Consider the following 26,851-nt stretch of genomic DNA (forward strand, 5'->3'; position numbering starts at 1 on the left):
GACACACACTTACACCAAGTAACACAGACATACACTGACACCAGGTAACAAAGACAGACAATTACACAAAGTAACAAAGACATACACTTACACCAAGTAACAAAGACAGACAATTACACCAAGTAACAAAGACATACACTTACACCAAGTATTTTGACATAAACTGACACCAAGTAACAAAGACATACACTGTTACCCGGTAACACAGACACACACTTACACCAAGTAACAAAGACATACAGTGATACCCAGTAACACAGACACACACCGGTCGGCACATTGGCACAGTGGTTAGCAGCCTCACAGCTCCAGGGACACGGGCTCGATTCTGGGTACTGCGTGTGCGGAGTTTGCAAGTTCTCCCTGTGTCTGCGTGGTTTTCCTCCGGGTGCTCCGGTTTCCTCCCACATGCCAAAGACTTGCAGGTTGATAGGTTAATTGGCCATTATAAATTGCCCCTAGTATAGGTAGGTGGTAGGGAAATATATAGGGACCGGTGGAGATGTTATTGGAATATGGGATTCGTGTAGGATTAGTAGAAATGGGTGGTTGATGGTCGGCACAGACTCGGTGGGCTGAAGGGCCTGTTTCAGTGCTGTATCTCTAAACTAAACGAAATACTGACACCTAGTGTCACAGACACACACTGATACAAGTCACAAAGACATCCACTAATACCCAGTAAGACAGACACACACTGACACCCGGTTACACAAACAAACACACCGACACCAAGTAACACAGACACACAGTGACACCAAGTAACACAGACACACACTGACATCCAGTAACACACATTGATACACAGTAACAAAGACATACACTGATACCAAGTCACAAAGACATACACTGACACCCAGTAACACAGACACACACTGACACCAAGTAACAAAGACATACACTGATACCAGGTAACACAGACACACACTTACACCAAGTAACACAGACATACACTGACACCAAGTAACAAAGACATGCACTGTTACCCAGTAACACAGACACACACTTACACCAAGTAACAAAGACATACACTGCTACCAAATGACACAGACACACACTTACACCAAGTAACACAGACACACACTTACATCAAGTAACAAAGACATACACTGACACCAAGTAACACAGACATACACTTACACCAAGTAACACAGACATACACTGACACCAAGTAACAAAGACATACAATTACACCAAGTAACAAAGACACACACTTACACCAAGTAACACAGACATGCACTGTCACCATGTAGTAAAGACATGCACTGATACCCAGTAACACAGACACACACTTACACCAAGTAACAAAGACATACACTGACACCAAGTAACAAAGACATACAGTTGCACCCAGTAACAAAGACATACACTGACACCAAGTAACACAGACATGCACTGACACCAAGTAACAAAGGCATACACTTACACCAAGTAACACAGACACACACTTACACCAAGGAACAAAGACATACACTGACACCAAGTAACACAGACACACACTTACACCAAGTAACAAAGACATGCACTGATACCCAGTAACACAGACGCACACCGGGCGGCACATTGGCACAGTGGTTGGCAGCCTCACAGCTCCAGGTTCCCGGGCTCGATTCTGGGTACTGCCTGTGCGAACTTTGCCAGTGCTCCCTGTGTCTGCGTGAGTTTCCTCCGGGTGCTCCGGTTTCCTCCCACATGCCAAAGACTTGCAGGTTGATAGGTTAATTGGCCATTATAAATTGACCCTAGTATAGGTAGGTGGTGGGGAAATATATAGGGACAGGTGGGGACGTCATAGGAATGCGGGATTAGTGTAGGATTAGTCTAAATGAGTGGATGATCGTCGGCACAGAATCGGTTGGCCGAAGGGCCTGTTTCAGTGCTGTATCACTAAAGTAAATACTGACACCCAGTAACACAAACAAACACACACTGACGCCCAGTAGCATAGAGAAACACTGATACACAGTAACAAAGACATACACTGACACACAGACACACACTGTCACCAAGTAACAAAGACATACACAGACAGCCAGTAACAACGACATACACTGACACCAAGTAACAAAGACATACACTTACACCAAGAACAAAGACATACACTGACACCAAGTAACAAAGACATACACTGATACCCAGTAACACAGACACACCCTGACACCAAGTAACAAAGACATACACTGACACCAAGTAACAAACGCATACACTTACACCAAGTAACAAAGACACACACTTACACAAAGTAACACAGACATACACTGATGCAAGTAACAAAGACAGACAATTACACCAAGTAACAAAGACATACACTTACACCAAGTATTTTGACATAAACTGACACCAAGTAACAAAGACATACACTGATACCCAGTAACACAGACACACACTTACACCAAGTAACAAAGACATACAATGACACCAAGTCACAAAGACAAACACTGACACCCAGTAACAAAGACATACACTGACACCAAGTCACAAAGACATACACTTACACCAAGTAACACAGACATACACTGACACCAAGGAACAAAGACACACACTTACACCAAGTAACACAGACACACACTTACACCAAGTAACAAAGACATACACTGATACCCAGTAACACAGACACACACGGACACCAAGTAACAAAGACACACACTTACACCAAGTAACACAGACACACACTGACACCCATTAACACAGACACACACTTACACCAAGTAACTAAGACATACACTGACACCAAGTAACAAAGACACACACTTACACCAAGTAACACAGACATACACTGTCACCATGTAGCAAAGACATGCACTGATACCCAGTAACACAGACACACACTTACATCAAGTAACAAAGATATACACTGAAACGCCGTAACTAAGACATACACTGCCACCAAGTAACAAAGACATACACTGACACCAAGTAACAAAGACATACACTGACACCCAGTAACAAAGACAAACACTTACACCAAGTAACACAGACATACACTGACACCAAGGAACAAAGACACACAATTACATCAAGTAACACGACATACACTGACACCAAGTAACACAGACACACACTTACACCAAGCAACAAAGACATACACTGATACCCAGTAACACAGACACACACCGGGCGGCACATTGGCACAGTGGTTAGCTGCCTCACAGCTCCAGGGACCCGGTCTCGATTCTGGGTACTGCCTGTGCGGAGTTTGCAAGTTCTCCCTGTGTCTGCGTGAGTTTCCTCCGGGTGCTCCGGTTTCCTACCACATGCCAAAGACTTGCATGTTGATAGGTTAATTGGCCATTATAAATTGACCCTAGTATAGGTAGGTGGTAGGGAAATATATAGGGACAGGTGGGGATGTGATAGGAATACGGGATTAGTGTAGGATTAGTATAAATGGGTGGTTGATCGTCGGCACAGACTCGGTTGGCCGAAGGGCCTGTTTCAGTGCTGTATCACTAAACTAAATACTGACACCCAGTAACACAAACAAACACACACTGACGCCCAGTAGCATAGAGAAACACTGATACACAGTAACAAAGACATACACTGACACACAGACACACACTGTCACCAAGTAACAAAGACATACACTGACACCCAGTCACAACGACATACACTGACACCAAGTAACAAAGACATACACTGATACCCAGTAACACAGACATACACTGACACCAAGTAACAAAGACAGACAATTACACCAAGTAACAAAGACATACACTTACACCAAGTATTTTGACATAAACTGACACCAAGTAACAAAGACATACACTGATACCCAGTAACACAGACACACACTTACACCAAGTAACAAAGACATACAATGACACCAAGTCACAAAGACAAACACTGACACCAAGTAACAAAGACACACAGACACCAAGTCACAAAGACATACACTGATACCCAGTAACACAGAAACACACTGACACCAAGTAACAAAGACACACACTTACACCAAGTAACACAGACACACACTGACACCCAGTAACACAGACACAGACTTATACTAAGTAACTAAGACATACACAGACACCAAGGAAAAAAGACATACACTGATACCCAGTAACACAGACAGACACCTACACCAAGTAACAAAGACATACAATTACACCAAGTAACAAAGACACACACTTACACCAAGTAACACAGACATACACTGCCACCATGTAGCAAAGACATGCACTGATACCCAGTAACACAGACACACACTGACACCAAGTAACAAAGATATACACTGATACCCCGTAACACAGACATACACTGACACCAAGTAACAAAGACATACAATGACACCAAGGAACAAAGACATACAATTACACCAAGTAACAAAGACATACACTTACACCAAGTAACACAGACATACACTGACACCAAGTAACAAAGACATACACTGATACCCAGTAACACAGACACACACCGGGCGGCACATTGGCATAGTGGTTAGCAGCCTCACAGCTCCAGGGACCCGGGCTCGATTCTGGGTGCTGCCTGTGCGGAGTTTGCAAGTTCTCCCTGTGTCTGCGTGAGTTTCCTCCGGGGGCTCCGGTTTCCTCCCACATGCCAAAGACTTGCAGGTTGATAGGTTAATTGGCCATTATAAATTGCCCCTAGTGTAGGTAGGTGGTAGGGAAATATATAGGTACAGGTGGGGATGTGATAGGAATACGGGATTAGTGTAGGAATAGTATAAATGGGTGGTTGATGGTCGGCACAGACTCGGTTGTCCGAAGGGACTGTTTCAGTGCTGTATCACTAAACTAAATACTGACACCCAGGAACACAAATAAACACACACTGACGACCAGTAACATAGAGAAACACTGATACACAGTAACGAAGACATACACAGACACACAGACACACACTGTCACAAAGTGACAAAGACATACACTGACACCCAGACACAACGACATTCACTTACACCAAGTAACAAAGTCATGCACTGACACCAAGTAACAAAGACATACACTGGTACCCAGTAACACAGACACACACTTACACCAAGTAACAAAGACATACACTGATACCCAGTAACACAGACACACACTTACTCCACGTAACACAGACATACACTGAGACCAAGTAACAAAGACATACACTGACACCAAGTAACAAAGACATACACTGGTACCCAGTAACACAGACACACACTTACACCAAGTAACAAAGACATACACTGATACCCAGTAACACAGACACACACTTACTCCACGTAACACAGACATACACTGACACCAAGTAACAAAGACATACACTGATACCCAGTAACACAGACACACACTTACACCAAGTAACAAAGACAGACACTGATACCCAGTAACACAGACACACACTTACACCAAGTAACAAAGACATACACTGACACCAAGTAACAAAGACATACACTGATACCCAGTAACACAGACACACACTTACACCAAGTAACAAAGACACACACTTACACCAAGTAACACAGACACACACTGACACCCAGTAACACAGACACACACTTACACCAAGTAACACAGACATACACTGACACCAAGTAACAAAGACATACACTGATACCCACAAACACAGACACACACTTACACCAAGTAACACAGACATACACTGACACCAAGTAACAAAGAAATACACTGATACCCAGTAACACAGACACACACTTACACCAAGTAACAAAGACAGGCACTGATACCCAGTAACACACTCACACACTTACACCAAGTAACAAAGACATACACTGACACCCAGTAACAAAGACATACACTGACACCCAGGAACACAGGCACACACGGACACCAAGTATCAAAAACACACACTTACACCAAGTAACACAGGCACACACTGACACCCAGTAAGACAGACACACACTTACAGCAAGCAACACAGACATACACTGACACCAAGTCACAAAGACATACACTGATACCCAGGAACACAGACACACACTGACACCCAGTAACAAAGACATACACTGATACCAAGTCAGAAAGACATACACTGATACCCAGTATCACAGACACACACTGACACCCAGTTAGAAACACACACTGAACCCCAGTAACACAGACACACACTGACCCCCAGTAACACAGACATACACTGACACCAAGTCACAAAGACACACAATGACACCCAGTAACAAAGACATACACTGACAACTAGTCACAAAGACATACACTGATACACAGACACACGCGTACACCAGGTAACACAGACATACACTGACACCAAGTAACAAAGACATACACTGATACGCAGTAACACAGACACACACTTAAACCAAGTAACAAAGACATACACTGACACCAAGTAACAAAGACATACACTTACACCAAGTAACAAAGACATGCACTGACACCCAGGTACACAGACACACACTGACACCAAGTAACAAAGACATACACTGACACCCAGTAACAAAGACATACACAGACACCCAGTAACACAGACACACACGGACACCAGGTAACAAAGACACACACTTACACCAAGTATTACAGAGACACACTTACACCAAGTTACACAGACACACACTGACACCCAGTAACACAGACACACACTTACACCAAGTAACACAGACATACACTGACACCAAGTAACAAAGACATACACTGATACCCAGTAACACAGACACACACTTACACCAAGGAACACAGACAGACACTGATACCCAGTAAAACAGACACACACTTACACCAAGTAACACAGACACACACTTACACCAAGTAACAAAGACATACACTTACACCAAGTAACACAGATATACACGGACACCAAGTACCAAAGACACACAATTACACCAAGTAACAAAGACAGACACTGATACCCAGTAACACAGAAACACACTGACACCCATTTAGAAACACACACAGAACCCCAGTAACACAGATTCACACTGACCTCCAGTAACACAGCCATATACTGACAATAAGTCACAAAGACACACAATGACACCCAGTAACAAAGACATACACTGACACCTAGTCACAAAGACATACACTGATACACAGACACACACGTACACCAAGTAACACAGACATACACTGACACCAAGTAACACAGACATACACTGACACCCAGTAACAAAGACATACACTGACACCAAGTAACAAAGACATACACTGATACCCAGTAACAAAGACACACACTTACACCAAGTAACAAAGACAGACACTGACACCAAGTAACAAAGACATACAATTACACCAAGTAGCAAAGACATACACTGACACCAAGTAACAAAGACATACACTGACACCCAGGAACACAGACAAACACTGACACCAAGTAACAAAGACACACACTTACACCAAGTAACAAAGACATACACTGACACCAAGTAACAAAGACATACACTTACACCAAGTAACACAGACACACACTGACACCCAGTTAGAAACACACACTGACCCCCAGTAACAGAGACACGCACTGAACCCCAGTAACACAGACACACACTGACACCCAGTAACACAGACACACACTTACACCAAGTAACACAGACATACACTGACACCAAGTAACAAAGAGATACACTGATACCCAGTAACACAGACACACACTTACACCAAGGAACACAGACAGACACTGATTCCCAGGAAAACAGACACACACTTACACCACGTAACACAGACACACACTTACACCAAGTAACAAAGACATACACTGACACCAAGTAACACAGATATACACGGACACCAAGTACCAAAGACACACAATTACACCAAGTAACAAAGACAGGCACTGATACCCAGTAACACAGACACACACTTACACCAAGGAACACAGACAGACACTGATTCCCAGGAAAACAGACACACACTTACACCACGTAACACAGACACACACTTACACCAAGTAACAAAGACACACAATTACACCAAGTAACAAAGACAGACACTGATACCCAGTAACACAGACACACACTGACACCCATTTAGAAACACACACAGAACCCCAGTAACACAGACACACACTGACCCCCAGTAACACAGACATATACTGACAATAAGTCACAAAGACACACAATGACACCCATTAACAAAGACATACACTGACACCTAGTCACAAAGACATACACTGATACACAGACACACACGTACACCAAGTAACACAGACATACACTGACACCAAGTAACACAGACATACACTGACACCCAGTAACAAAGACATACACTGACATCAAGTAACAAAGACATACACTGATACCCAGAAACACAGACACACACTTACACCAAGTAACAAAGACAGACACTGACACCAAGTAACAAAGACATACAATTACACCAAGTAACAAAGACATACACTGACACCAAGTAACAAAGACATACACTGACACCCAGGAACACAGACACAGACTGACACCAAGTAACAAAGACACACACTTACACCAAGTAACAAAGACATACACTGACACCAAGTAACAAAGACATACACTGACACCAAGTAACACAGACACACACTGACACCCAGTTAGAAACACACACTGACCCCCAGTAACACAGACACACACTGACCCCCAGTAACACAGACATACACTGATACCCAGTAACACACACACACACATACACCAAGTAACAAAGACATACACTGACACCAAGTAACAAAGACATACACTGATACCCAGTAACACAGACACACACCTACACCAAGTAACAAAGACATACACTTACACCATGTAACACAGACACACACTGACACCAAGTAACAAAGACACACACTTACACCAAGTAACACAGATATACACTGACCCCCAGTAACACAGACATGCACTGATACCCAGTAACACAGACACACACTGACACCAAATAACAAAGACATACACTGACCCCCAGTAACACAGGCACACACGGACACCAAGTAACAAAGGCACACACTTACACCAAGTCAGAAAGACATACACTGATACCAATCACAAAGGCATTCACTGATACCCAGTAAGACAGACATACACTGACACCAAGTAACAAAGACATGCACTGACACCAAGTAACAAAGACATACACTTACACCAAGTAACAAAGACACACACTTACACCAAGTAACACAGACATACACTGACACCAAGTAACAAAGACATACACTTACACCAAGTAACAAAGACAGCCAATTACACCAAGTAACAAAGACATACACTTACACCAATTAACAAAGACATACACTTACACCAAGTAACAAAGACAGCCAATTACACCAAGTAACAAAGACATACACTTTCACCAAGTATTTTGACATACACTGACACCATGTAACAAAGACATACACTGACACCCAGTAACAAAGACATACACTGACACCAAGTCACAAAGACATACACTGATACCCAGTAACACAGACACACACTTACACCAAGTAACAAAGACATACACTTACACCAAGTAACACAGACACACTCTGACACCAAGTAACAAAGACACACACTTACACCAAGTAACACAGATATACACTGACCCCCAGTAACACAGACATGCACTGATACCCAGTAACACAGACACACACTGACACCAAATAACAAAGGCATACACTGACCCCCAGTAACACAAGCACACACGGACACCAAGTAACAAAGGCACACACTTACACCAAGTCAGAAAGACATACACTGATACCCAGTAACACAGACACACACTGACACACAGTAACAAAGACATACACTGATACCAATCACAAAGGCATTCACTGATACCCAGTAAGACAGACATGCACTGACACAAAGTAACAAAGACATGCACTGAAACCAAGTAACAAAGACATACACTTACACCAAGTAACAAAGACACACACTTACACCAAGTAACACGGACATACACTTACACCAAGTAACAAACACAGCCAATTACACCAAGTAACAAAGACATACACAGATACCCAGTAACACAGACACACACTTACACCAAGTAACAAAGACAAACACTGACACCAAGTCACAAAGACACACACTGACACCCAGTAACACAGACGCACACTGACACCCAGTAACAAAGACATACACTGATACCAATCACAAAGGCATTCACTGATACCCAGTAAGACAGACATACACTGACACCAAGTAACAAAGACATGCACTGACACCAAGTAACAAAGACATACACTTACACCAAGTAACAAAGACACACACTTACACCAAGTAACACAGACATACACTGACACCAAGGAGGTGTTAGCAATTTTGGAAAGAGTGAAAATAGATAAGTCCCCTGGGCCAGATGGGATTTATCCTAGGATTCTCTGGGAAGCCAGGGAGGAGATTGCAGAGCCGTTGTTGTTGATCTTTAAGTCGTCATTGTCGACAGGAGTAGTGCCGGAGGACTGGAGGATAGCAAATGTTGTCCCCTTGTTCAAGAAGGGGAGTAGAGACAGCCCTGGTAATTATAGACCTGTGCGCCTTACTTCGGTTGTGGGTAAAATGTTGGAAAAGGTTATAAGAGACAGGATTTATAATCATCTTGAAAAGAATAAGTTCATTTGCGATAGTCAGCACGGTTTTGTGAATGGTAGGTCGTGCCTCACAAACCTTATTGAGTTTTTCCAGAAGGTGACCAAACAGGTGGATGAGGGTAAAGCCGTGGATGTGGTGTATATGGATTTCAGTAAGGCGTTTGATAAGGTTCCCCACGGTAGGCTATTGCAGAAAATACGGAAGTATGGGGTTGAAGGTGATTTAGAGCTTTGGATCAGAAATTGGCTAGCTGAAAGAAGACAGAGGGTGGTGGTTGATGGCAAATGTTCATCCTGGAGTTTAGTTACTAGTGGTGTACCGCAAGGTTCTGTTTTGGGGCCACTGCTGTTTGTCATTTTTATAAACGACCTGGATGAGGGTGTAGAAGGGTGGGTCAGTAAATTTGCGGATGACACGAAGGTCGGTGGAGTTGTGGATAGTGTCGAAGGGTGTTGTAGGGTACAGAGGGACATAGATAGGCTGCAGAGCTGGGCTGAGAGATGGCAAATGGAGTTTAATGCGGAGAAGTGTGAGGTGATTCACTTTGGAAGGAGTAACAGCAATGCAGAGTACTGGGCTAATGGGAAGATTCTTGGTAGTGTAGATGAGCAGAGAGATCTTGGTATCCAGGTACATAAATCCCTGAAAGTTGCTACCCAGGTTAATAGGGCTGTTAAGAAGGCATATGGTGTGTTAGCCTTTATTAGTAGGGGGATCGAGTTTCGGAGCCACGGGGTCATGATGCAGCTGTACAAAACTCTGGTGAGGCCGCACCTGGAGTATTGCGTGCAGTTCTAGTCACCGCATTATAGGAAGGATGTCGAAGCTTTGGAAAGGGTGCAGAGGAGATTTACTAGGATGTTGCCTGGTATAGAAGGAAGGTCTTGCGAGGAAAGGCTGAGGGACTTGGGGTTATTTTCGTTAGAGAGAAGGAGGAGGAGAGGTGACTTAATAGAGACATACAAGATAATCAGAGGGTTAGATAGGGTGGATAGTGAGAGTCTTTTTCCTCGGATGAGGATGGCAAACACGAGGGGACATAGCTTTAAGTTGAGGGGTGAAAGATATAGGATAGATGTCAGAGGTAGTTTCTTTACGCAGAGAGTAGTAGGGGCGTGGAACGCCCTGCCTGCAACAGTAGTAGACTCGCCAACTTTAAGGGCATTTAAGTGGTCATTGGATAGACATATGGATGTAAATGGAATAGTGTAGGTCAGATGATCGGCGCAACATCGAGGGCCGAAGGGCCTGTACTGCGCTGTAATATTCTAAAAAAAAAAGACATACACTGACACCAAGTAACAAAGACAGCCAATTACACCAAGTAACAAAGACATACACTTACACCAAGTAACAAAGACATACACTTACACCAAGTAACAAAGACAGCCAATTACACCAAGTAACAAAGACATACACTTTCACCAAGTATTTTGACATACACTGACACCAAGTAACAAAGACATACACTGACACCCAGTAACAAAGACATACACTGACACCAAGTCACAAAGACATACACTGATACCCAGTAACACAGACACACACTTACACCAAGTAACAAAGACAGACACTGATACCCAGTAACACAGACACACACTTACACCAAGTAATAAAGACATACACTGACACCCAGTAACAAAGACATACACTGACACCCAGTAACACAGACACACACGGACACCAAGTAACAAATACACACACTTACACCAAGTAACACAGACACACACTGACACCCAGTAACACAGACACACACTTACACCAAGTAACACAGACATGCACTGACACCAAGTAACAAAGACAGACACTGATACCCAGGAAAACAGACACACACTTACACCAAGTAACACAGACACACACTTACACCAAGTAACAAAGACATACACTTACACCAAGTTACACAGACATACAATTACACCAAGTAACAAAGACACACAGGTACACCAAGTAACAAAGACAGACACTGATGCCCAGTTACACAGACATACACTGACACCAAGTCACAAAGACACACAATGACACCCAGTAACAAAGACATACACTGACACCTAGTCACAAAGACATACACTGATACACAGACACACACGTACACCAAGTACACAGACATGCACTGACACCAAGTAACAAAGACATACACTGATACGCAGTAACACAGACACACACTTACATCAAGTAACAGAGACATACACTGACACCAAGTAACAAAGAAATACATTTACACCAAGTAACAAAGACATAAACTGACACCAAGTAACAAAGACATACACTGACACCCAGGAACACAGACACACACTGACACCAAGTAACAAAGACATACACTGACACCCAGCAACAAAGACATACACTGACACCCAGCAACACAGACACACACGGACACCAAGTAACAAAGACACACACTTACACCAAGTAACACAGACACACACTGACACCCAGTAACACAAACACACACTTACACCAAGTAACACAGACATACACTGACACCAAGTAACAAAGACATACACTTACACCAAGTAACAAAGACAGCCAATTACACCAAGTAACAAAGACATACACTTACACCAAGTAACAAAGACATACACTGACACCCAGTAACAAAGACATACACTGACACCAAGTCACAAAGACATACACTGATACCCAGTAACACAGACACACACTTACACCAAGTAACAAAGACATACACTGACACCCAGTAACAAAGACATACACTGACACCAAGTCACAAAGACATACACTGATACCCAGTAACACAGACACACACTTACACCAAGTAACAAAGACAGACACTGATACCCAGTAACACAGACACACATTTACACCAAGTAATAAAGACATACACTGACACCCAGTAACAAAGACATACACTGACACCCAGTAACACAGACACACACGGACACCAAGTAACAAATACACACACTTACACCAAGTAACACAGACACACACTGACACCCAGTAACACAGACACACACTTACACCAAGTAACACAGACATACACTGACACCAAGTAACAAAGACAGACACTGATACCCAGGAAAACAGACACACACTTACACCAAGTAACACAGACACACACTTACACCAAGTAACAAAGACATGCACTTACACCAAGTAACACAGACATACAATTACACCAAGTAACAAAGACACACAGGTACACCAAGTAACAAATACAGACACTGATGCCCAGTTACACAGACATACACTGACACCAAGTCACAAAGACACACAATGACACCCAGTAACAAAGACATACACTGACACCTAGTCACAAAGACATACACTGATACACAGACACACACGTACACCAAGTACACAGACGTACACTGACACCAAGTAACAAAGACATACACTGATACCCAGTAACACAGACACACACTTACATCAAGTAACAAAGACATACACTGACACCAAGTAACAAAGACATACATTTACACCAAGTAACAAAGACATACACTGACACCAAGTAACAAAGACATACACTGACACCCAGGAACACAGACACACACTGACACCAAGTAACAAAGACATACACTGACACCCAGTAACAAAGACATACACTGACACCCAGCAACACAGACACACACGGACACAAAGTAACAAAGTAACACACTTACACCAAGTAACACAGACACACACTGACACCCAGTAACACAAACACACACTTACACCATGTAACACAGACATACACTGACACCAAGTAACAAAGACATACACTGATACCCAGTAACACAGACGCACACTTACACCAAGTAACACAGACATACACTGACACCAAGTAACAAAGACAGACACTGATACCCAGGAAAACAGACAAACACTTACACCAAGTAACACAGACATACACTTACACCAAGTAACAAAGACATACACTTACACCAAGTAACACAGACATACACTGACACCAAGTAACAAAGACAGACACTGATACCCAGTAACACAGACACACACTGACACCCAGCTGGAAACACACACTGAACCCCAGTAACACAGACACACACTGACCCCCAGTAACACAGACATACACTGAAACCAAGTCACAAAGACACACAATGACACCCAGTTACAAAGACATACACTGACAACTAGTCACAAAGACATACACTGATACACAGACACACACGTACACCAGGTAACACAGACATACACTGACACCAAGTAACAAAGACATACACTGATACCCAGTAACACAGACACACACTTAAACCAAGTAACAAAGACATACACTGACACCAAGTAACAAAGACATACACTTACACCAAGTAACAAAGACATACACTGACACCCAGGAACACAGACACACACTGACACCAAGTAACAAAGTCATACACTGACACCCAGTAACAAAGACATACACTTACACCAAGTAACACAGACACACACTTACACCAAGTTACACAGACACACACTGACACCCAGTAACACAGACATACACTTACACCAAGTAACACAGACATACACTGACACCAAGTAACAAAGACATACACTGATACCCAGTAACACAGACACACACTTACACCAAGGAACACAGACAGACACTGATACCTAGGAAAACAGACACACACTTACACCAATTAACACAGACACACACTTACACCAAGTAACAAAGACATACACTTACACCAAGTAACACAGACATGCACTGACACCAAGTAACAAAGACACACAATTACACCAAGTAACAAAGACACACAATTACACCAGGTAACAAAGACAGACACTGATACCCAGTAACACAGACACACACAGACACCCATTTAGAAACACACAGAGAACCCCAGTAACACAGACACACACTGACCCCCAGTAACACAGACATACACTGACACCAAGTCACAAAGACACACAATGACACCCAGTAACAAAGACATACACTGACACCTAGTCACAAAGACATACACTGATACACAGACACACACGTACACCAAGTAACACAGACATACACTGACACCAAGTAACAAAGACATACACTGATACCCAGTAACACAGACACACACTTACACCAAGTAACAAAGACAGACACTGATACCCAGTAACACAGAAACACATTTACACCAAGTAATAAAGACATACACTGACACCCAGTAACAAAGACATACACTGACACCCAGTAACACAGACACACACGGACACCAAGTAACAAATACACACACTTACACCAAGTAACACAGACACACACTGACACCCAGTAACACAGACACACACTTACACCAAGTAACACAGACATACACTGACACCAAGTAACAAAGACAGACACTGATACCCAGGAAAACAGACACACACTTACACCAAGTAACACAGACACACACTTACACCAAGTAACAAAGACATACACTTACACCAAGTAACACAGACATACAATTACACCAAGTAACAAAGACACACAGGTACACCAAGTAACAAATACAGACACTGATGCCCAGTTACACAGACATACACTGACACCAAGTCACAAAGACACACAATGACACCCAGTAACAAAGACATACACTGACACCTAGTCACAAAGACATACACTGATACACAGACACACACGTACACCAAGTAACACAGACATACACTGACACCAAGTAACAAAGACATACACTGATACCCAGTAACACAGACACACACTTACACCAAGTAACAAAGACATACACTGACACCAAGTAACAAAGACATACAATTACACCAAGTAACAAAGACATACACTGACACCCAGGAGCACAGACACACACTGACACCAAGTAAAAAAGACACACACTTACACCAAGTAACAAAGACAGACACTGACACCAAGTAACAAAGACATACACTGACACCAAGTAACACAGACACACAATGACACCCAGTTAGAAACACACACTGACCCCCAGTAACACAGACACACACTGACCCCCAGTAACACAGACATACACTGATACCCAGTAACACACACACACACTTACACCAAGTAACAAAGACATACACTGACACCAAGTAACAAAGACATACACTGATACCCAGTAACAAAGACACACACTTACACCAAGTAACAAAGACATACACTTACACCAAGTAACACAGACACAAACTGACACCAAGTAACATAGACACACACTTACACCAAGTAACACAGATATACACTGACCCCCAGTAACACAGACATGCACTGATACCCAGTAACACAGACACACACTGACACCAAATAACAAAGACATACACTGACACCCAGTAACACAGACACACACGGACACCAATTAACAAAGGCACACACTTACACCAAGTAACACAGACATACACTGACACCAAGTAACAAAGACACACAATTACACCAAGTAACAAAGACACACAATTACACCAAGTAACAAAGACAGACACTGATACCCAGTAACACAGAAACAAACTGACACCCATTTAGACACACACACAGAACCCCAGTAACACAGACACACACTGACCCCCAGTAACACAGACATACACTGACATCAAGTAACAAAGACATACACTGACACCAAGTAACAAAGACATACAATTACACCAAGTAACAAAGACATACACTGACACCCAGGAACACAGACACACACTGACACCAAGTAACAAAGACACACACTTACACCAAGTAACAAAGACATACACTGACACCAAGTAACAAAGACATACACTGACACCAAGTAACACAGACACACACTGACACCCAGTTAGAAACACACACTGACCCCCAGTAACACAGACACACACTGACCTCCAGTAACACAGACATACACTGATACCCAGTAACACACACACACACTTACACCAAGTAACAAAGACATACACTGACACCAAGTAACAAAGACATACACTGATACCCAGTAACACAGACACACACTTACACCAAGTAACAAAGACATACACTTACACCAAGTAACACAGACACACACTGACACCAAGTAACAAAGACACACACTTACACCAAGTAACACAGATATACACTGACCCCCAGTAACACAGACATGCACTGATACCCAGTAACACAGACACACACTGACACCAAATAACAAAGACATACACTGACACCCAGTAACACAGACACACACGGACACCAAGTAACAAAGGCACACACTTACACCAAGTAACACAGACACACAATTACACCAAGTAACAAAGACACACACTTACACCAAGTAACAAAGACAGACACTGATACCTAGTAACACAGACACACACTGACACCCATTTAGAAACACACACAGAACCCCAGTAACACTGACACACACTGACCCGCAGTAGCACAGACAGACACTGACACCAAGTCACAAAGACACACAATGACACCAAGTAGCAAAGACATACACTGACACCTAGTCACAAAGACATACACTGATACACAGACACACACGTACACCAAGTAACACAGACATACACTGACACCAAGTAACAAAGACATACACTGATACCCAGTAACACAGACACACACTTACACCAAGTAACAAAGACATACACTGACACCAAGTAACAAAGACATACAATTACAGCAAGTAACAAAGACATACACTGACACCAAGTAACAAAGACATACACTGACACCCAGGAACACAGACACACACATACACCAAGTAACAAAGACATACACTTTTACCAAGTAACACAGACACACACTTCCACCAAGTAACACAGTCACACACTTACACCAAGTAACAAAGACATACACTGACACCAAGTAACACAGACATACACTTACACCAAGTAACACAGACATACACTGACACCAAGTAACAAAGACATACAATTACACCAAGTAACAAAGACACACACTTACACCAAGTAACACAGACATACACTGTCACCATGTAGCAAAGACATGCAATGATACCCAGTAACACAGACACACACTTACACCAAGTCACAAAGATATACACTGATACCCCATAACACAGACATACACTGACACCAAGTAACAAAGACAGACACTGACACCCAGTAACAAAGACAAACACTGACACCAAGTAACGAAGACAGACACTGACACCCAGTAACAAAGACAAACACTGACACCAAGTAACAAAGACATACACTGATACCCAGTAACACAGACACACACTGACACCCGGTAACAAAAACAAACGCACTGACACCATGTAACACAGACACACACTGACACCAAGTAACACAGACTCACACTGACACCCAGTAACAAAGACATACACTGACACCAAGTAACACAGACATACACTTACACCAAGTAACACAGACATTCACTGACAACAAGTAACAAAGACATACAATTACACCAAGTAACAAAGACACACACTTACAGCAAGTAACACAGTCATACACTGTCACCATGTAGCAAAGACATGCAATGATACCCAGTAACACAGACACACACTTACACCAAGTAACAAAGACATACACTGACACCAAGTCACAAAGACAGACACTGACACACAGTAACAAAGACAAACACTGACACCAAGTAACGAAGACAGACACTGACACCCAGAAACAAGGACAGACAATGACACCAAGTAACAAAGACATACACTTACACCAAGTAACACAGACATGTAGCAAAGTCATACACTGCTACCCAGTAACACAGACACACACTTACACCAAGTAACAAAGACATACACTGATACCCAGTAACACAGACACACACCGGGCTGCGCATTGGCACAGTGGTTGGCAGCCTCACAGCTCCAGGGACCCGGGCTCGATTCTGGGTACTGCCTGTGCGGAGTTTGCAAGTTCTCCCTGTGTCTGCGTGAGTTTCCTCCGGGTGCTCCGGTTTCCTCCCACATGTCAAAGACTTGCAGGTTGATAGGTTAATTGGCCATTATAAATTGACCTTAGTATAGGTACGTCGTCGGGAAATAGATAGGGACAGGTGGGGATGTGATAGGAATACGGGATTCGTGTAGGATTAGTATAAATGGGTGGTTGATCGTCGGCGCAGACCCGGTTGGCCGAAGGGCCTGTTTCAGTGCAGTATCACTAAACTAAATACTGACACCCAGTAACACAAACAAACACACACTGACGCCCAGTAACATAGAGAAACACTGATACACAGTTACAAAGACATACACTGACACACAGACACACACTGTCACCAAGTAACAAAGACATACAATGACACCCAGTAACAACGACATACACTGACAGCAAGTTACAAAGACATACACTTACACCAAGTAACAAAGACACACACTGACTCCAAGTAACAAAGACATCCACTGACACCAAGTAACAAAGGCATACACTTACACCAAGTAACAAAGACACACACTTACACCAAGTAACACAGACATACACTGTCACCAAGTAACAAAGACATACACTGACACACAGTAAAAACGACAGACACTGACACCAAGTAACAAAGACATACACTTACAGCAAGCAACAAAGACATACACTGACACCAAGTAACAAAGACATATACTTATACCCAGTAACACAGACACACACTGACACCAAGTAACAAAGACATACACTGACACCAAGTAACAAAGGCATACACTTACACCAAGTAACAAAGACACACACTTACACCAAGTAACACAGACATACACTGACACCAAGTAACAAAGACAGACAATTACACCAAGTAACAAAGACATACACTTGCACCAAGTATTTTGACATAAACTGACACCAAGTAACAAAGGCATACACTGTTACCCAGTAACACAGACACACACTTACACCAAGTAACAAAGACATACACTGACACCAAGTAACAAAGGCATACACTTACACCAAGTAACAAAGACACACACTTACACCAAGTAACACAGACATACACTGACACCAAGTAACAAAGACAGACAATTACACCAAGTAACAAAGACATACACTTGCACCAGGTATTTTGACATAAACTGACACCAAGCAACACAGGCATACACTGACCCCCAGTAACACAGACATGCACTGATACCCAGTAACACAGACACACACTTACACCAAGTAACAAAGACATACACTGACACCCAGTAACACAGACACACACGGACACCAAGTAACATAGGCACACACTTGCACCAAGTAACACAGACATACATTGACACCCAGTAACACAGACATACATTGACACCAAGTAACACAGACATACACTGTCACCATGTAGCAAAGAGATGCAATGGTACCCAGTAACACAGACATACACTGACACCAAGTAACAAAGACATACAATTACACCAAGTGACAAAGACACACACTTACACCAAGTAACACAGACATACACTGACACCAAGTAACAAAGACATACACTGTTACCCAGTAACACAGACACACACTTGCACCAAGTAACAAAGACATACACTGATACCCAGTAACACAGACACACACCGGGCGCACATTGGCACAGTGGTCAGCAGCCTCACAGCTCCAGGGACCCGGGCTCGATTCTGGGTACTGCCTGTGCGGAGTTTGCAAGTTCTCCCTGTGTATGCGTGGTTTTCCTCCGGGTGCTCCGCTCACCTCCCACATGCCAAAGTCTTGCAGGTTGATAGGTTAATTGGCCATTATAAATTGCCCCTAGTACAGGTAGGTGGTAGGGAAATATATAGGGACCGGTGGGGATGTTATTGGAATATGGGATTCGTGTAGGATTAGTATAAATGGGTGGTTGATGGTCGGCACAGACTCGGTGGGCCGAAGGGCCTGTTTCACTGCTGTATCTCTAAACTAAACTAAATACTAACACCTAGTGTCACAGACACACACTGAAACCAAGTCACAAAGACATACACTGATACCCAGTAACACAGACACACACTGACACCAGGTAACACAAACAAACACACTGACACCATGTAACACAGACACACACTGACACCAAGTAACACAGACACACACTGACACCCAGTAACACACACTGATAAACAGTAACAAAGACATACACTGATGCCAAGTCACAAAGACATACACTGACACCCAGTAACACAGACACACACTGACACCAAGTAACAAAGACATACACTTACACCAAGTAACAAAGACATACACTGACACCCAGGAACACAGACACACACTGACACCAAGTAACAAAGACATACACTGACACCCAGTAACACAGACACACACGGACACCAAGTAACAAAGACACACACTTACACCAAGTAACACAGACACACACTGACACCCAGTAACACAGACACACACTTGCACCAAGTAACACAGACATACACAAACACCAAGTAACAAAGACATACACTGATACCCAGTAACACAGACACACACTTACACCAAGGAGCACAGACATACACTGACACTAAGTAACAAAGTCAGACACTGATACCCAGGAAAACAGACACACACTTACACCAAGTAACACAGACACACACTTACACCAAGTAACAAAGACATACACTTACACCAAGTAACACAGACATACACTGACACCAAGTAACAAAGACATACACTGACACCCAGTAACACAGACACACACTTACACCAAGTAACAAAGACATACACTCACACCAAGTAACAAAGACATATAATTACACCAAGTAACAAAGGCATGCACTGACACCCAGGAACACAGACATACACTGACATCCAGGAACACAGACACACACTGACACCAAGTAACAAAGACACACACTTACACCAAGTAACAAAGACATACACTGACACCAAGTAACAAAGACATTCACTGACACCAAGTAACACAGACACACACTGACACAAAGTTAGAAACACACACTGGACCCCCAGTAACACAGACACACACTGAGCCCCAGTAACACAGACATACACTGATACCCAGAAACACAGACACACACTTACACCAAGTAACAAAGACATACACTGACACCAAGTAACAAAGACATACACTGATACCCAGTAACACAGACACACACTTACACCAAGTAACAAAGACATACACTTACACCAAGTAACACAGACACACACTGAAACCAAGTAACAAAGACACACACTTGCACCAAGCAACACAGACATACACTGACCCCCAGTAACACCGACATGCAGAGATACCCAGTAACACAGACACCCACTTACACCAAGTAACATAGACAGACACTGACACCAAGTAACAAAGACATATACTTACACCAAGTAACAAAGACATACACTTACACCAAGTAACAAAGACATACACTGACACCAAGTAACAAAGACATACACTGACACCCAGGAACACAGACACACACTTACACCAAGTAACAAAGACATACACTCACACCAAGTAACAAAGACATATAATTACACCAAGTAACAAAGACATACACTGACACCCAGGAACACAGACACACACTGACAGCAAATAACAAAGACACACACTTACACCAAGTAACAAAGACATACACTGACACCAAGCAACAAAGACATACACTGATACCCAGTAACACAGACACACACTTACACCAAGTAACAAAGACATACACTTACACCAAGTAACACAGACACACACTGAAACCAAGTAACAAAGACACACACTTGCACCAAGCAACACAGACATACACTGACCCCCAGTAACACCGACATGCAGAGATACCCAGTAACACAGACACCCACTTACACCAAGTAACATAGACAGACACTGACACCAAGTAACAAAGACATATACTTACACCAAGTAACAAAGACATACATTGATACCAAATCACAAAGACATACACTGACACCCAGTAACACAGACACACACTGACACCAAGTAACATAGACATACACTGACACCAAGGAACAAAGACATACACTTACACCAAGTCACAAAGACATACACTGACACCAAGTAACAAAGACATACACTGACACCCAGGAACACAGACACACACTGACACCAAGTAACAAAGACATACACTGACACCCAGTAACAAAGACATACACTGACACCCAGTAACACAGACACACACGGACACCAAGTAACAAAGACACACACTTACACCAAGTAACACAGACACACACTGACACCCAGTAACACAGACACTCACTGACACCAAGTAACACAGACATACACAGACACCAAGTAACAAAGACAGACACTGATACCCAGGAAAAAAGACACACACTTACACCAAGTAACACAGACACACACTTACACCAAGTAACAAAGACATACACTTACACCAAGTAACACAGACATACACTGACACCAAGTAACAAAGACATACACTGATACCCAGTAACACAGACACACAATTACACAAAGTAACAAAGACATACCCCGACACCAAGTAACAAAGACATACAATTACACCAAGTAACAAAGACAAACACTGACACCAAGTAACAAAGACATACACTGACACCCAGGAACACAGACACACACTGACAGCAAATAACAAAGACAAACACTTACACCAAGTAACAAAGACATACACTGACACCAAGTAACACAGACACACACTGACACCCAGTTAGAAACACACACTGGACCCCCAGTAACACAGACACACACTGACCCCCAGTAACACAGACATAAACTGATACCCAGTAACACAGACACACACTTACACCAAGTAACAAAGACATACACTGACACCAAGTAACAAAGACATACACTGATACCCAGTAACACAGACACACACTTACACCAAGTAACAAAGACATACACTTACACCAAGTAACACAGACACACACTGAAACCAAGTAACAAAGACACACACTTGCACTAAGCAACACAGACATACACTGACCCCCAGTAACACCGACATGCACTGATACCCAGTAACACAGACACACACTTACACCAAGTAACATAGACATACACTGACACCAAGTAACAAAGACATACACTTACACCAAGTAACAAAGACATACACTGATACCAAGTCACAAAGACATACACTGACAGCCAGTAACACAGACACACACTGACACCAAGTAACATAGACATACACTGACACCAAGTAACAAAGATATACACTTACACCAAGTAACAAAGACATACACTGACACCAAGTAACAAAGACATACACTGACACCCAGGAACACAGACACACACTGACACCAAGTAACAAAGGCAGACACTGACACCCAGTAACAAAGACATACTCTGACACCCAGTAACACAGACACACACGGACACCAAGTAACAAAGACACACACTTACACAAAGTAACACAGACACATACTGACACCCAGTAACACAGACACACACTTACACCAAGTAACACAGACATACACAGACACCAAGTAACAAAGACATACACTGATACCCAGTAAAACAGACACACACTTACACCAAGGAGCACAGACATACACAGACACCAAGTAACAAAGACAGACACTGATACCCAGGAAAACAGACACACACTTACACCAAGTAACACAGACACACACTTACACCAAGTAACAAAGACATACACTTACACCAAGTAACACAGACATACACTGACACCCAGTAACAAAGACATACACTGATACCCAGTAACACAGACACACACTTACACCAAGTAACAAAGACATACACACTTACACCAAGTAACAAAGACATACAGTTACACTAAGTAATAAAGACATACACTGACACCAAGTAACTAAGACATACACTGACACCCAGGAACACAGACACACACTGACAGCAAGTAACAAAGACACACACTTACACCAAGTAACAAAGACATACACTGACACCAAGTAACAAAGACATACACTGACACCAAGTAACACAGACACACACTGACACCCAGTTAGAAACACACACTGGACCCCCAGTAACACAGACACACACTGACCCCCAGTAACACAAACATGCACTGATACCCAGTAACACAGACACACACTTACACCAAGTAACAAAGTCATACACTGACACCAAGTAACAAAGACATACACTGATACCCAGTAACACAGACACACACTTACACCAAGTAACAAAGGCATACACTTACACCAAGTAACACAGACACACACTGAATCCAAGTAACAAAGACAAACACTTACACCAAGCAACACAGGCATACACTGACCCCCAGTAACACAGACATGCACTGATACCCAGTAACACAGGCACAAACTTACACCAAGTAACAAAGACATACACTGACACCCAGTAACACAGACACACACGGACACCAAGTAACATAGGCACACACTTGCACCAAGTAACACAGACATACCTTGACACCCAGTAACACAGACATACATTGACACCAAGTAACACAGACATACACTGTCACCATGTAGCAAAGAGATGCAATGGTACCCAGTAACACAGACATACACTGACACCAAGTAACAAAGACATACAATTACACCAAGTGACAAAGACACACACTTACACCAAGTAACACAGACATACACTGACACCAAGTAACAAAGACATACACTGTTACCCAGTAACACAGACACACACTTGCACCAAGTAACAAAGACATACACTGATACCCAGTAACACAGACACACACCGGGCGCACATTGGCACAGTGGTCAGCAGCCTCACAGCTCCAGGGACCCGGGCTCGATTCTGGGTACTGCCTGTGCGGAGTTTGCAAGTTCTCCCTGTGTCTGCGTGGTTTTCCTCCGGGTGCTCCGGTTACCTCCCACATGCCAAAGACTTGCAGGTTGATATGTTAATTGGCCATTATAAATTGCCCCTAGTACAGGTAGGTGGGAGGGAAATATATTGGGACAGGTGGGGATGTGATAGAAATACGGGATAAGTGTCGGATTAGTATAAATGGGTGGTTGATGGTCGGCACAGACTCGGTGGGCCGAAGGGCCTGTTTCACTGCTGTATCTCTAAACTAAACTAAATACTAACACCTAGTGTCACAGACACACACTGAAACCAAGTCACCAAGACATACACTGATACCCAGTAACACAGACACACACTGACACCCGGTAACACAAGCAAACACACTGACACCATGTAACACAGACACACACTGACACCAAGTAACACAGACACACACCGACACCCAGTAACACACACTGATACACAGTAACAAAGACATACACTGACACCCAGTAACACAGACACACACTGACACCAAGTAACAAAGACATACACTGACACCAAGTAACAAAGGCATACACTGACACCCAGGAACACAGACACACACTGACAGCAAGTAACAAAGACAAACACTGACACCCAGTAACACAGACACAAACGGACAACAAGTAACAAAGACACACACTTACACCAAGTAACACAGACACACACTGACACCCAGTAACACAGACACACACTTACACCAAGTAACACAGACATACACTGACACCAAGTCACAACGACAGACACTGACACCCAGTAACAAAGACAAACACTGACACCAAGTAACGAAGACAGACACTGACACCCAGTAACAAAGACACACACTTACACCAAGTAACAAAGACATACACTGATACCCTGCAACACAGACGCACACCGGGCTGCACATTGCCACAGTGGTTGGCAGCCTCACAGCTCCAGGGACCCGGGCTCGATTCTGGGTACTGCCTGTGCGGAGTTTGCATGTTCTCCCTGTGTTTGCGTGAGTTTCCTCCGGGTGCTCCGGTTTC

Source organism: Heterodontus francisci, unplaced genomic scaffold (assembly GCF_036365525.1).
Source record: "Heterodontus francisci isolate sHetFra1 unplaced genomic scaffold, sHetFra1.hap1 HAP1_SCAFFOLD_43, whole genome shotgun sequence".
In the NCBI taxonomy this organism is placed as follows: Eukaryota; Metazoa; Chordata; class Chondrichthyes; order Heterodontiformes; family Heterodontidae; genus Heterodontus; species Heterodontus francisci.